The sequence below is a fragment of the Nipponia nippon genome, unplaced genomic scaffold (assembly GCF_047370975.1).
Source record: "Nipponia nippon isolate SJK-2023a ecotype South Korea unplaced genomic scaffold, ASM4737097v1 scaffold_34, whole genome shotgun sequence".
Classification (NCBI taxonomy): Eukaryota; Metazoa; Chordata; class Aves; order Pelecaniformes; family Threskiornithidae; genus Nipponia; species Nipponia nippon.
This window is the reverse complement of record NW_028262352.1, coordinates 2,548,682-2,563,020: the sequence shown is the minus strand read 5'-3', so window position 1 is coordinate 2,563,020 and position 14,339 is coordinate 2,548,682. Positions and strand designations below refer to the sequence as shown.

The following is a 14,339-nucleotide window of genomic DNA, read 5'->3' as shown; positions in this document are numbered from 1 at the left end:
TACCCCATCCATCAGCAGCTCTTCACTGCCATTTTCTGGTGGAAAAAGGAGTGGAAAAGGTAACAAGCAATAAGCACAAAGCAAAACTTCCTGTTCACTCCAAACTGCTTCCAAGTAGCAGGAAGCAAGCAGGGTGGAAAAGCAAAGCAAACCACTGAACGGAGATCCCTGCACAAACCCCCCCTTTATCTTAGTCGCTAATCGGATGTGACGTCAGGATGTCGGTGATCGTGATCCACGCAGGAGACAGATATGCAGATATGACCACACCCCCTCCTTCTCCCTCCCACTCGGGTTTCGGCCTGGCGGTTGCTATCCATTTGAACAATCAGCCACCACTACAGGTTCCCTCCCTGCCCGCTCCGATGTAGTGTGATCTTACATCCATGGATAGTCCATTGTCATACTACTGCCACTTTGCTTGTTGGGGATAGAATGCGCCCTCGCACACCCTTAGCGAGGTGGAGGAGTTAATACGTCCCTCCCAACCTTCTTTTCTTTCCCCCTTGAGGAAACGGATCCCCCTCCCCTCCGGCCCTAGAAACTGTCCGTCATACGGAAGGCCCTGCCTCTTCCGGGTCTCTTCGGCTGGGCCACTGCTTCCTCCTCTCTCGCTTGCTCTCTCTCTTTTGTGAGTTATAGCAACTGTTGCCTTGTGAATCGAGCGCCATAGTCACCGTAGTCTTGGTGACTGTTACTTATCAACAACAACCGCTCTTCCGCTGCTTTCCATCTCCTTCCTCATCGTCACCTACAATAGCCACCACCAGCAAGAACACCACCACAGCTTTCCACAGTTCAGGTGAATGTATCTGTTCTGTACACGCTTGCAATCCCGCCTTTCTATCCCTTTCTTCTCCTCCCCCTCCATCCCAACCTTTACTTCCTCCCTCCTTGCAGCATCCAGGCTGGGACTACTCCATTGGGCTTCACTATTGATTGAGGGGGAGGGGGGAGGGAGAAACCTCGAGCGCTTTCTCTTTCTCAGCCTTTCTTTCCTCCCATTTTATAATATGGGAAGAGACATAATTTCCAAAGGGGAAAAAATGATGTAAATTGCTCTGTGGTTGTTTATTATGAAGGGTATTTATCTTTTTTTATTGGAAGTTGTTATCTGACATGCTGCAGTACTTGTAATGTTCCAAAGTATCTTGTATATCAATAGGGAAGGCCAGTGGGTAACACAGCAGAGGGATTAGAGATCCTTTAAAACTGTCTTCAAGGTGTGATTAGTAGTTAATAGTAGAGGTTGAAGGGCTAATTGGTACTATATAAAATCCTTCAGTGTGATTAGCTGTCATTTCCATAAACCAAGCTATCTGGTTGCAGGTGTAATTTAATTTTATAATTTAATTTTATGGCTGCACTTCTGAATTCCCAACTTTCTGTTCTCATCAACTAACACTTTCATTTTATTTTAAAAATATATTTGTTTTACATGGAATATTTGATTGTATTTTTTTTCTATGCACTGATTCAGAGCCTTTTTGAATTCTCTAGTTTATACTACTTGTAGAATTTAACCTGCTAGTATAGAAACCACTAAGTTTTCAGTAAACTCAAAGGAGTCATGCGTATTTAGAGCACACAATGCTGTGTGTTTGTCTTACTTTCTTAGAAACACATTTGTTTCTGAAGAGCTAAAGAAGTATTTAATGTATAGTTCCATAGGAATAAGAACCATCTATCTGGGTATGCTTTCTTAATTAAGGTGGTCCAACCATGCCGTGTTGTTGATCCATATGGTTTTCTGTATCGAATTGTATTATCTCAGTAGATGTTCTAAAATAGTTTCATAGTCTATTAATCCTAGGTTATACTGTGTTAGGAAGTGCACCTCTTATTACAAAAAATGTACGTGCTATCTTTCTTATGAACATAGTGTCTTTCTGCTACCTAATAAAAGTGCTATGTAGAAAAAAAATGACAGAATGTATCTACTGTGGGTTTTAATCTATTTTTAAATTAACTGAAAAGAAGAAAAACACTGATACCGTGTAACTATCTAGTTCTTCATAACCCCTTAGCCAGTGTTTTTTCTTCACTGATTCTTAACAGAAATCCCATGTGTATTTCCTGTATAATTGCTTTACTTGGATTTACTCTAGTTTCTCTAACATTTAGCGCCATGATGAAATGTTTTAGTTGCCTCTTACACCCATACTTACATGGCATAAAACAGGGATATTTTTCACATTATCAGTCCTTTTGAATTAAACCTAATTTTGGGCTAACTATAAAGTAATATTGTATTAGGAAAATAATGATTAATTTCTTTAGAATTACTGTTTACCAATATGCAGATACAAGCCTGTGAAATGGAAGACAAACTGCTAGATTTTTAAAGGGATATTTGGAATTCAGATAATGGGGGAAGCTAAAGAACATCCTTGGAACATTTTGCTCGTTTTGTTTCTAGATAAGAAGTTAAACTAAATGTCAGTCTTTAAATCTTTTGTGTCAACATTTTCTTTGCTTTTGCAATTTATGTTTTAGTCCTACTTTGCTTTTTTTATTATTGCCGATAGTTTTGTCTGTTCGTTTACATTTTATAATTCTGTTTTCTGTATTTTCTGGCACTCAGTTTCAATCTTTATTCATCTCCTCAATATGGTTCCTTTTTGGTGAATTGTTTCCTATCCACTGTTCTTTCCTTTTCCTTGTTAGATGCTTTGCTTCCACATGGTTTAATGTTTCACAGTTTACTTGAGGTAGTGGGATGTGGCAAGGCTGGGAAGCATTGTATATCAGACATCTCTGAAGTATATCCAGCTGAGCTGCAGGGATAGCCTGCAGTTACTCTTTTGTTAATCTGTTTTCTTTTGGGGTGTAAAAGTTACCTGCTTCATCTCAATATACACAAAATTGACATTTAAAATTTATTTTGAAGAAGACTCCTTCAGCCAATTGCAAATTACTAGAAAGAATGCTTATTCAGCAGTTCAGGATCTATTTTTCACACCAGCAACCTGAAGATTGGTTAAAACATCTTCAAACATATTGTGAAAATAATCGTGTTGAGGAACTTGCCTTTTTGTCAAGTAGAAGAATCTGAGGAAGTTTTTAAATTATTTTTTTAGATAATTTAGAAATTATCTGTAAGCATGCTCAGTTGATATCTGCTTAGATTTTTGCAGAACACATTAAAGCCTGTCCCCTTTGTGATATAGTAGTGCTGCTGTGCCTGGCTTGACATCTCTGTTGGTGTGATAACCCTTTACCACATTAAATTTACCTTAAAAAAAAATCAGGGATTTACTAAAACTTAGTATTGGAGTAGCTGTTTTTATTTTTTTTTTTAGTATCTATGTTAAAATATATATATGTTATATATTTTATATATATGTATCTATGTATACATTTAAATACAGGTGATTGAGCTTTTTTTTTTTTTTTTTTAACATGCCCTATTCTTGGAATTGCAGAGAAGTTAATTTTCCTGAGAGTTCTGGGTGATTGACACTATGCCCAGCCGGAAAAAGAATAAATTTAGTAAAGATACACCAAAATGAAAACATGTTTATGCTGGAAAATGTTCAAAAATCTTAAGTGTAGATGGCAATATCCATTTCACTTCAGGTAGATCTTTATCGTGTACAGGTGAAACAGCTGTTTAGAGAAAATGAGCATCTGCATATGTGTCAAAGCCTGCTCTACATACTTGCATCAAGTACTTAAAAGTCTGATGCTGAGGAGTGAGGGAAGGAGAAGGAATTTGAGTGGAAAAGACTTAAAGGGAGCATTGAACTTGGACAATTTGTACTGTAGAAGTGTGCTAGTCTCGCAGATGAGGGAGATACTCCATAATAGTGGAGGGGGGAGTGCTGGTTTAATCTCAGTAGGGCCTGGTTCTGGTTGAATTTCTTCATGTGAGGAAAACTTATTCAACCAAGCTGTCTCACTAAACTTAACAGATTTAGGCTCTATCCTGTTTTGTATAAACAAACCTATATGTCTGCAGAAGTTTAATTTACTTTACATTCAAGGGACTATCTTGTGGTACTAATAAAGGGTTACTTATGGAACAGCTGAAGTTGGACAGCATTGCAACTGCTCTTTGCTAAAGTCCTTCCTGTCTCTAAGTACATCCTTGAGCAACACAGAGGAAAACACTTGCTCTCAGTAGAAACTAGATCTAACAAAAATCAGGACTGTAAAATGTAGTTCAGATAATCGTTAGTTTTTAAGTACAACTATTTTTACAGTATATCTAGATGTCTTTAACTGTAGCTGTGTAGATATAATAATTTTAGACTGTTTTCCAAGCTGTTTTCCATCACCTTTGAAATCACAATCAATAGGGTAGTTTTTAATGTTGCAGAGATCTGTCCTTGAAAGTAATTAAAAGTAGCAATTACTGTACTTATTAAGTCTCTGTTTATCTTTTTGCCTGTGTTGATGGAAATGGGTGCTTGATTCTGGACTCCAAGTTGCTACTGTGTTCTTTACAAGGCTAAATCCTAAAAGTGCAGGAGATGAGGCAACTTCTCTTTATGGTTTGTCTTATAATCCCATTATCCTCATGTAGGCAAAAAAAAAAAGAAGGTTTGGTTTTGCTTTAGAAAAAAAACATTGCAAGCTTATGAATTCTGGAGAAGAAACAAAATACCAGTTACAAATCAGTTCTCATTCTCTTAGGAAGAAATTTGCTTCCCCCCCCCCCCCCCCCTCGACTTTTTGCTTTCAGTGCAGTCTTCATTTTGTTACTCTTTTTTGAGGTCCCTGTAGAAAACCTCGACCAAGTTGTATGAAATGTTTTGATGTGCACAAACTGGGTATTGTACAGACTAGTTATCTCAGCCTTTCCGATAACTTTCGAGGCATCTTTTTATTCTTGTATTCCGAAGGAAATAGTTTCTGTGATACTGCGTTCCATCTTATTTCAAAGAGGGGTAGAGGTTTCAAAAACATAAATTTCATCAGAATAATTATCTGGGGAAAGGTAAGACTAAATTTATGCTACTATTGAAGAAAAGGCAGTTGGTGCTCAGGTGTTATATATTCCATTTGTCAATAGACAGCTGGCCAATCAGTAAACATCCACACCCTATACTCCATCTATTGTAATATGGATACATTTAAAGAGCAAAAGGCATAAGCCAGATTTCCTATTTTCTATAGATGTCATTAATCGTGCTACTATAGAACAACTTATAGGAGAAAAGCCATATCGTTCACTTCTACATGCTATTTCTTAGCTCTTCTCCAGTGGATTTGCTAAAATATTATTGAAAACACTGATCCTGTAGAGATATTTGTAGATATCTAATTCGGCCTGCAGAATCTTTATGATTGAAAATAATGAGCAAAACCAGAAGAACACAGTTTGACAAAAGCATCTTAGAGTCAACTTGAAGATCCATTGAGCATATGTAGATATAAAAAGTGAATATGAAGCATCATGCTGCCATTTTTAAGGTGTTTTTTTAGGTTGTTAATTTATCGTCCAAAATATAGAACTTGATATGTTGTTCTTTGGGAGCATAAAATAAAGTATCTCTACAGAGCATGTTGTGCAGGTGTTTTAGCTGTTGAAACATTAAATTTGAGGTTTCTTGGTGTTTAAGATTTTTAATTGTCCTCCTAAATGACAAATTAGAGGAAAACTTTGTTGTTTGCTTTTAGTTAGAATGCAGTGAAGATAATATGTACTGCTTTAGTTTTTCAGCTTTAATATTTATTAAATATTTGCTTGTGTGTACAAGCAAAGTAAAATAAGGAGTTCATTCACTACCTCCCATCTGCAGGCAGATGTTTAGCCATTCCCAGGAAAGCAGGGCTTCATCACGCGTAATGGTTCCTTGGGAAGACAAGTACTATAACTCCGAACATTCCCCCCTTCCTCCCCCCAGCTTTTATTGCTGAGCATGACATCCTATGGTATGGAATAACCCTTTGGTCAGTTGGGGTCAGCTGTCCTGGCTGTGTCCCCTTACAAATTCTTGAGCACCCCCAGTCTACTTGCTGGAAGGGTAGTGTGAGAAACAGAGAAGGCCTTGATGCTGCGTAAGCACTGTTCAGCAATAGCTAAAACATGGATGTGCTATCAACACTGTTTTAGTCATAAATCCAAAACACAGAACCATACCAGCTGCTATGAAGAAAATTAATTCTATCCCAGCCAAAGACCAGTGCAATTGTTAAAATCTGTTAGTAGAACCCTTTTAAAAAAAGATACCTGGAGGTGTGTGGTGACTATTTGAGAAGAGTTTTAAGCTCTTTAAGCAAATTGGTCAGAAATGTATAAGGAGGCCTACAGATTTATTAATGCTTCTTAACTTGCACCACATACCTTTTAGGTTGCACAGCAACTGACTCCTAGCAACAGTAGTAGATTGAATTTCTAAGAGCAATCATGTCGGATATAATAATAAAGCAAGAGTACAAACAGTTGTCATGGTTTTCTTTTCATAATAAACTAGTTTGAATTTAAGGAACTTTTTGTCCCTCAAAAATAGGAAGCCCCTTGTAAAACAAAGGTACTTCAGAATGCTTCTGGTACCAAAACTAATAAAGCTGTTTAGAATGAGAGTGGCTGTAATGTTTTGGTGTGTGTGTGTTGTTTTTGTTTTGCTTTGTTTTTTTGTTTTTTGTTGTTTTTTTTTTTTTAGCTAATTTCCGTTTTTTTAGCTTAGTACTATGAGACAAAACAGAAAATAAATCATTACATGGAGCATTAAGTAAGGAAGACGTTTAATGCTTGCTTAAGGTGATTTGTAAATTTTAACTTCTCTTGTAAATTAATCCATTGTAGGGCTTCCTAAAAGTCATCAGCTAAACAAGTAAACAAACAAATGTTTTTTGAAGGAATCAAAATTCTTTTACTTTGTGGTATAAGTCAAACTAATGGAGTTAGAAAGAGACCTCCCCTGAAGAGGTTATTCCATAACTGCCTACTTTAGGGGTTCTTGTGTCTATGTGAAGCTTGCAGTATCAGCTAATCTCATTTAGACAGTTTTTATGTTCCAAAATATACATGATCAGTGTTTCATTATTTTTTTTCTGTTGTCTTCTCTTGGTTCAGCTAAAAAATATTCTGAGGCAATTTTTCTAACTTTTTTGGAGATGAATGATGATATAAAATCCTACATTGATTTTTTTTTTTAATTATTTGCTAAACACAAGAAAATTGGCTATTTTAAATCAAACTCTAACCTTTTTCAACAAGGTGTTTGAAATTCTTGTGAAGATTTGTATAAAACTGACCGATGGACAAATTTACTGTCATACCAGTCTGTCAGTGTGTTACCTTTTCAAATCCTTTGTGTTAAAAGTGTGAAAAAGGTAGAAAATATGTGGGCAGGTAGGTGGTATGGAGATGGAATAAGACACAGAAATTCTCTCACAAATAGTAAAATGCATTACTTTGTACAACTACATTAAAATTTAAAATTTCTCACCTGGCTGACTGACTTAAGAACTAGAACATTGTGGGTTTTTTTTTTTGTTTGTTTCTTTTTAAACACTAGTAAAATCTAAAAGTCTAAATTAGATTAATACCCTTGTTCATTTCTTGTGTCTGCTTTTAGAACAGTTAAAGTGTAGTTCTGCTAAAGGCCAAAAACTATAATAAAAAGCTCAATTTAGTTCTCTGTGACGTGTTATATTTCATTAAAATAGCATGATTTTTTTCTGAATAGCAGAGAGCTGTCCTAACAGCTTAAAACATACAGTTTCAATTAATAAAAGTGATAAGTTCTACCTTCATAGCATAGAACAAGAACATTATGTGGAAATATAAACTAATGTTACTCATTTGACTTGGAATGTTTTAGTGTTGCATTCTGAAAAAGTCTTTGTTAAATGGGTCTCTTGAGTCAGACTATGTGAATAGTATCTTCCGGCTCAAATAGTCCATTTCAGAATGTGTTCTTCTGCGATATCACTAACATCAGAATTCTCACTACAAAGCATATTAGTAGGTGAAGATGATATATTCAGTAAAACAAATGTTTATGTTTATATTTGAATAATCATATTTATGTGGCATATTTTTCTAAACTGGGGACTTAAAAGCATTTATAAAGCATATTTGAAGCATGTATTTAGGCCTATCTTTAGGGAAGTTGTTAAGCAAGCACTTAGTTTTAAGCATGTGAATTTGGTTAATTTAAGTGGGAGTTAAGCACTTGTATGAACAACCTTCTGAATTAGTATGATGTCATTAGACTATCAATTCAGTTATTTTTGCAATAAGGAGGTAGTGTAGTAAACTAGCAACTACCACTAAAACTGGAGAGTTTAGAGGAAATATTATGAAGCAAAGATGGAAGAGAGAAGATCTGAGACTCAGAAATTGAAGGTTTGCAATTTGGAGGTTAAAATCTGATTTTTTAATTTTTTTTTTTTTAGTAATGGAAAGTAAGTAGAAAGCAGAAATTTAAAAAAGACAAACTATAGAAAATGCCTTTTATAGTGTAGCTGTTCATATTCATAGCCCATAATTTTTTAAAGGTGGTTTTACTATACAAGCAACAAATAACTTTTACTTATAGTAGTGACCTTTTCAGAGGAGATTTGGGAGTTTTCATATGTCTTCCCTTATAAAAACTGATGGTAAGTATGTATTCTCAAACCATGCAGATTACTTTGTGTTTCTGTAAGGATTTAATTTATTTTCCAGAACAGTCTTCATTATCTTCATACAACTCCCCCCTCCACCTTCTCCCAAGTAGCTGATTTGTCGTATATTGTATATATACTTATCTTCTTATAAACTATCTTCTTCTAGAATAGCCATTCCCTACTACAACTCTTATACGACAAACCTGAGTAACTGGGTTTGCAGGTTAATGTTTCCACTGCATCCAGAACTAACTTATTATGATGACTGCTCTATGAATGTTTAACTAAATTATGTTGTGGTGGGTTGACCTTGGCCAGATGCCCACCCAGCTGCTATCTCGCTCCCCCTCCTCAATAGGACAGGGGGAGAAAATAAGATGGAAAAGCTTGTGTGTCAAGATAAAGACAGGGAGATCACTTATCAATTACCATCACAGGCAAAACAGACTCAACTTGGAAAATTAATTTAATATACTGTCAATTAAAAAATAGATTTGGATGGTGAGAAACAAAGACAAAAAATAAAACATCTCCTCCCTTCCCCACTTTTCCCAGGCTCAAATTCACTGCTTCATTCCCAACTCCTCTACCTCCTCCCCCCATCCCTAGCGATGCAGGTGGGATGGGGAATGGGGGGGTTGCAGTTAGTTCGTAACAGTTACTCTCTGCTGCTCCTTCCTCCTCACACTTTTCCTGTGCTCCAGCGTGGGTCCTTCCCATGGGCTACAGTCCTTCAGGAAAGGACTGCTGTTGTGGGTTAACCCTGGTAGGCAGCTAAGTACCACACAGTTGCTCACTCACTACCCCTACAGTGGGATGAGGGAGAAAATTAGAAGAGCAACAGTGAGAAAACTTGTGGCTAAGATAAACACAACTTAATGGGTAAAGCAAAGCTGCACACGCAAGCAAAGCAAAATAAGGAATTCATTCACTACTTCCTGTTGGCGGGCAGATGTTTAGCCATTTCCAGCAAAGCAGAGCCTCAGCATGGGTAATGGTTACTTGAGAAGATAAACGCCGTAACTCTGAATGCCCCTTCCCCCTCCTCCTCCTTTCCCCCAGCTTTTATTGCTGAGCACAACATCCTATAGTATGGAATATTCCTTTGGTCAGTTGGGGTCAGCTGTCCTGGCTGTGTCCCCTCCCAACTTCTTGTGCACCTCCAGCCTACTCACTGGTGGAGCAGTGTGAGAAACAGAGAAGGCCTTGATGCTGAGTAAGCACTGTTCAGCAATAGCTAAAACACCAGTGTGTTATGCTGTTTTAGTCACAAATCCAAAGCACAGCACTATACAAGTTGCTATGAAGAAAATTAACTCCATCCCAGCCAAAACCAGTACAAGTGTGTGTCCCCTGTTCCAGCATGGTCTTCACCATGGGCTGCAGAGGAATCTCTGCTCTGGTGTACCTCCTCCCCCTCCTCCTTCACTGACCTTGGTGTCTGCAGGATTGTTTCTCACACTTCCCCCACACCTCCTCTCTCTCACTCTGCTGCGCAGCATTTTTACCCTTTCTTAAATATGTTATCACAGAGGCGCTATCAGCTTTGCTGATTGGCTCAGCTTTGGCCAGTGGTGGGTCCATTATGGATCTTGCCAGGACCACCTCTGTTAGGCACAGGGGCAGCCCCTGATCTTTCTTCACAAAGGCCTCCCGTGCAACCCCCTGTGGTCTGAACGCTAATGGAGTCTGACAACACATTATAAAACAAAGCTTTATTGAGGTAGTAAGAAAGATGAGCAACGACATGCCCATATGGCGACTCACCCAATCACCGTTAGCAAGCACAGGATCATAAGTGATGCCATGGCTCTGGTGGGCTGCCAGGTACACTTGATGGCCAGGTCATCTGGCAGCAACCACCAATCGTGCAAATGCTTTTTGAGCATGGGTAAGAGTTGTGCCTCCCCTTGGCTCCATCAATGGTAAACTGTGCTTTGTTAAATGTAATGAGGATATTTCATTACTTCATGTGCCCTCAGTAGAGGGCTAGTGATAGAAATTCATCTAAAAGAATGCCTTGCATGTCATAAAGCTTTATTTTATGACATAAAAGCAAAATGAAAGGTGGAGATTTAAGACGATGTCTAAAAACAGATCAGAAGAACCAACTATATGTAAAGAGAGTTATAACGTGTTTGCTTTTTTTTTTTTTATTTTTGGTATTGTGTCTGTAGTGGGTTAACTTTGGCTGGCTCCGACCCCCATCCAGCTGTTCTCTTACTCCCCCTCCTTAACAGGATGGGGGAGAAAATAAGATGAAAAAGCTTGTGGGTTGAGATAAAGACAGGGAGATCGACTTGGGGAAAATTAAGTTAATTTATTGCCAATTACAATTGATTTAGATAGAGAGAAACAAAGACAAAACAACACCTTTCCCCCCCCCTTTTTTTCCCCAGGCTCAACTTCATTCCCAACTCCCCTGTCATGTCCCGTCCTGCCTCCCCCCCAGCAGCACAAGGGGGCATGGGGAACAGGGGGGTTATGGTAAGTAATAACAGTTCCTCCCTGCTGCCCCTTCTTCCTCACACTTCTCCCCTGCTCCAGTGTGTGTCCTCTCCATGGGCTGCAGTTCCTGTCAGGAGAATCTGCTCCAGTGTGGGCTTTCCACAGGCTGCAGCTTCCTTCAGAGCATATCCACTTGCTCAGACATGGGGTCCTCTATGGGCTCTAGTGTGGATACCTGCTCCACCATGGTCTCTTCCATGGGCTGCAGGGGAATATCTGCTCCAGTGCCTGGAGTACCTCCTCCCCCTCCTTTTCTGACTTTGACGTTTGCAGTGTTGTTTCTCACACCTTTTTTCCTCACTCCTTCCACTGCCTATGCATCCTATTGCCCTTTCTTAAATATATTATCACAGAGGTGTCACTGGCTTTGCTGACTGGTACAGCTTTGGCCAGCAGTTGGTCCATTGCCAAACCAGCTAGAACTGGCTCTGTCTGGCACAGGGCAGCCCCTTACCTCTTCTCGCAGAAGCCAAACCCATGCAGCCCATCGTGTTGCTAAAGCTTTGCCACGTACACCCAATACAGTGTCCCATGACAAAACTAATAAAATCCATTTAAGTGGTGTTAGTGTAAGGCTAAATAATATTACAGAATGTTTAAAAATATAGTATATTTTGTGTGTGAAGGAAATTTTAAAACACTAAAGGTTTATCAGTAAAAATTTACATTGGCACTAATGTAGTTCTGTGAATGAGTACAAGACAATTTTCTGGGGCTCATCTGCTATTTCTATACTACTGCAGCATGTATGATAGCCTCCTTGAATGAATTCATCCATACACAGTATTCACTCTAGGATCATATACTGTGTTTATGGCTCAATTATCTGCTAAACAGAGAAAAGAACATGAACGAACTGTTTTTATGTTAATTAAATACTGAGGGCCCAATTTTATGGACCTGTATTGCATAAATCCATAGTACTTTAATAGCATTCTCTACTTTTATATGGTTGTGAATTGAAACTTGGGCATAAATTGCAGAGTTTCAGTAGCAGGGGGGCTGTAGTGGTGACCTGTGCGGGAGGAGGCCATGAACTGCCCTGTGCTAGTCACAGCCAATTCCAGGCAGCTCCAAAACTGATGGAAACAACCCATCGTGTGCCAAAACTTCAGCCAAGCAGAGGAACACGTGGTGCTCCTGCTCAAATCATAGAATCATTTAGGTTGGAAAAGACCCCTAAGATCATCGAGTCCAAGTGTAAACCTAATACTGCTAAGTCCACCACTAAACCATGTCCCTAAGTGCCACATCTATCCGTTCTTTAAATACCTCCAGGGATGGAGACTCAACCACTTCCCTGGGCAGCCTGTTCCAATGCTTGAAAACCCTTTCGGTGAAGAAGTTTTTCCTAATATCCAATCTAAACTTCCCCTGGCGCAACTTGAGGCCATTTCCTCTCATCCTATCAAACATATTTAAGATAGCTGAAGCCGCTAAGGGCAGGAGATGCACCGCTGAGAACACTGCTGGAGATGTGCTGCTGAAGACTCGCTGTTGGAAACATGGCTAGAGGTATGTTCTTGGAAGGAGGTGCTCCATGCCAAAGGGGTACACCTTGAAGGGGACTATGGCCCACAGAAGACCCATGCTGGCACAGGGTCACCTGTGAGAGACTGCAGCCCATGGACAACCCATGCTGGAGCAGAGGAAAAAGAGTAAGAAGTGAAGAAAAGAGAAGCGAAGTGCAGCAGAGGAGAATGAGTAAAGAAGCGTGGAGTGATAGACAAAACCTGTTACACAATGACCCTGACCTCCTGTGCTGCTTATTGTCTCACTGAAGGAATTGGGATGGACTGAGTGTAACCTGTAATGAACATAAGGGAAGTTGAGACTAGGAAGGGGGAGGATAGGTGTTTGGCTGAAGTCAAGCCTGGGAAACAGGGAGGAAAGGTATTTATTTCTGTGTCTGTTTGTTCTCTCTTTTATGCCCCCTCCTATCAATGATGTTTGTGTTACTTGGCAGTATATTAAGTAAAAAATCCCCAAATTGAGACTGTTTTGCCCATGACAAAGCAATATTTGGATATGTTGCATCTTTTTTCATGACATGTCACTGGGGATTTTAAAGCTAAAATGGCTTATGCAGGAAAGGTAGATGCAAGAGACTACAATGCAGTATTTCTGTGAATCAGTACTGTTTTTATCTGGAGTGAACAAAACCAGGAAAATAGTCTTTGATGGCTCTTTTAAGAGACATGGAGTTTTCAAGTCCATAAATTTATGTCTGTTGATTCCAAAGTGACAGATAATGATAAAAGAAAGAGATGCATGTCAAAATGAGTCAGTTGTGAATCTGAGGTATATTTAAAAAAAAAAAAAAAAAGGTGGAACTTCCAGAATGGTGTTGGATATTTGACTAAGAAGTATTTGAAGTCTCATTCCAAAATTATTTCATTTTTTAAATTAAAAAACCAAACAAACACAATTTTCCATTGTGATGTGTGTCTGTCTTGACCTTGAGAATTAGGGAAGCATGAGCTTGTGGAAAATACATTTTGTGTAATGTGGATGAAGCTGGGTCATAAGGTTCATGTACAGGACTGCGTTTTCTGGTCAGAGAAATAACGTATTTAATTACCTGTTGGATTTTGTAATAAAAATACATAATTATTTCAATAAGCCTTCCAGTCTTCTGACTTCACTGGATAGAGCAATATCTAGTTCTGCTGAGTGCATCTATTTGTTTTTATTTTATGTTATACTGTACCTGATGTGGTGGGAAAGTTTGCTCACAAATGAGGTGTTAAGCATGCTAATGCTTAACTTCTCATTTACTAAATTTAGAGAAAACGCCATTTTCTTTTCTCCCCTACATTCTGCCCTAGCTTTTATAAATTACGCTGAATCAGAAGAATCTAGCTGCTTTGGTGGGATGGGAATCTGATTGGTGATGCAGCTCCCATCCTGAACCACTGAACTTGGAATACCAACAGTAACACTTTAAGTTGAGAGGAAGCTAGTAAAAGGATAAGAGAACAACAGTCACGTTCTGATAGTGGCCCTGACTTACTGTGCTGGTTTTGGTTGGGACAGAGTTAATTTTCTTCATAGTAGAATCATAGAATGCTTTGGGATGGAGGGGACCTTTAAAGGTCATCTAGTCCAACCCCCCTGCAATTGGCAGGGACATCTTCAACTAGATCAGGTTGCTCAAAGCCCCATCTAGCCTGTCCTTGAATGTTTCCAAGGACGGGGCATCTACTACCTCTCTGGGCAAACCATTCCAGTGTTTCACTTCCCTCATTGTGAAAATTTTTTTCCTT

General features: G+C 38.8%; 1 protein-coding gene across 6 annotated transcripts in view; it reads left to right on the top strand.

Annotated features, from left to right (window-relative positions):
- Positions 1-598: 598 nt before the first annotated feature.
- The window catches only part of LOC104022190 (transcription factor RFX3-like), a 150,457-nt gene continuing 136,716 nt past the window's right edge, over positions 599-14,339 (top strand). For 5 of the 6 annotated variants that reach the window (XM_087770933.1, XM_087770932.1, XM_087770931.1 and 2 more), the window contains exon 1: positions 599-802. The gene's annotated coding sequence lies outside the window, so the exon portion shown is untranslated. Of the gene's footprint in view, positions 803-10,964; positions 11,053-14,339 lie in introns of all 6 variants that reach the window. The other variant, XM_087770930.1, reaches the window with a different exon arrangement.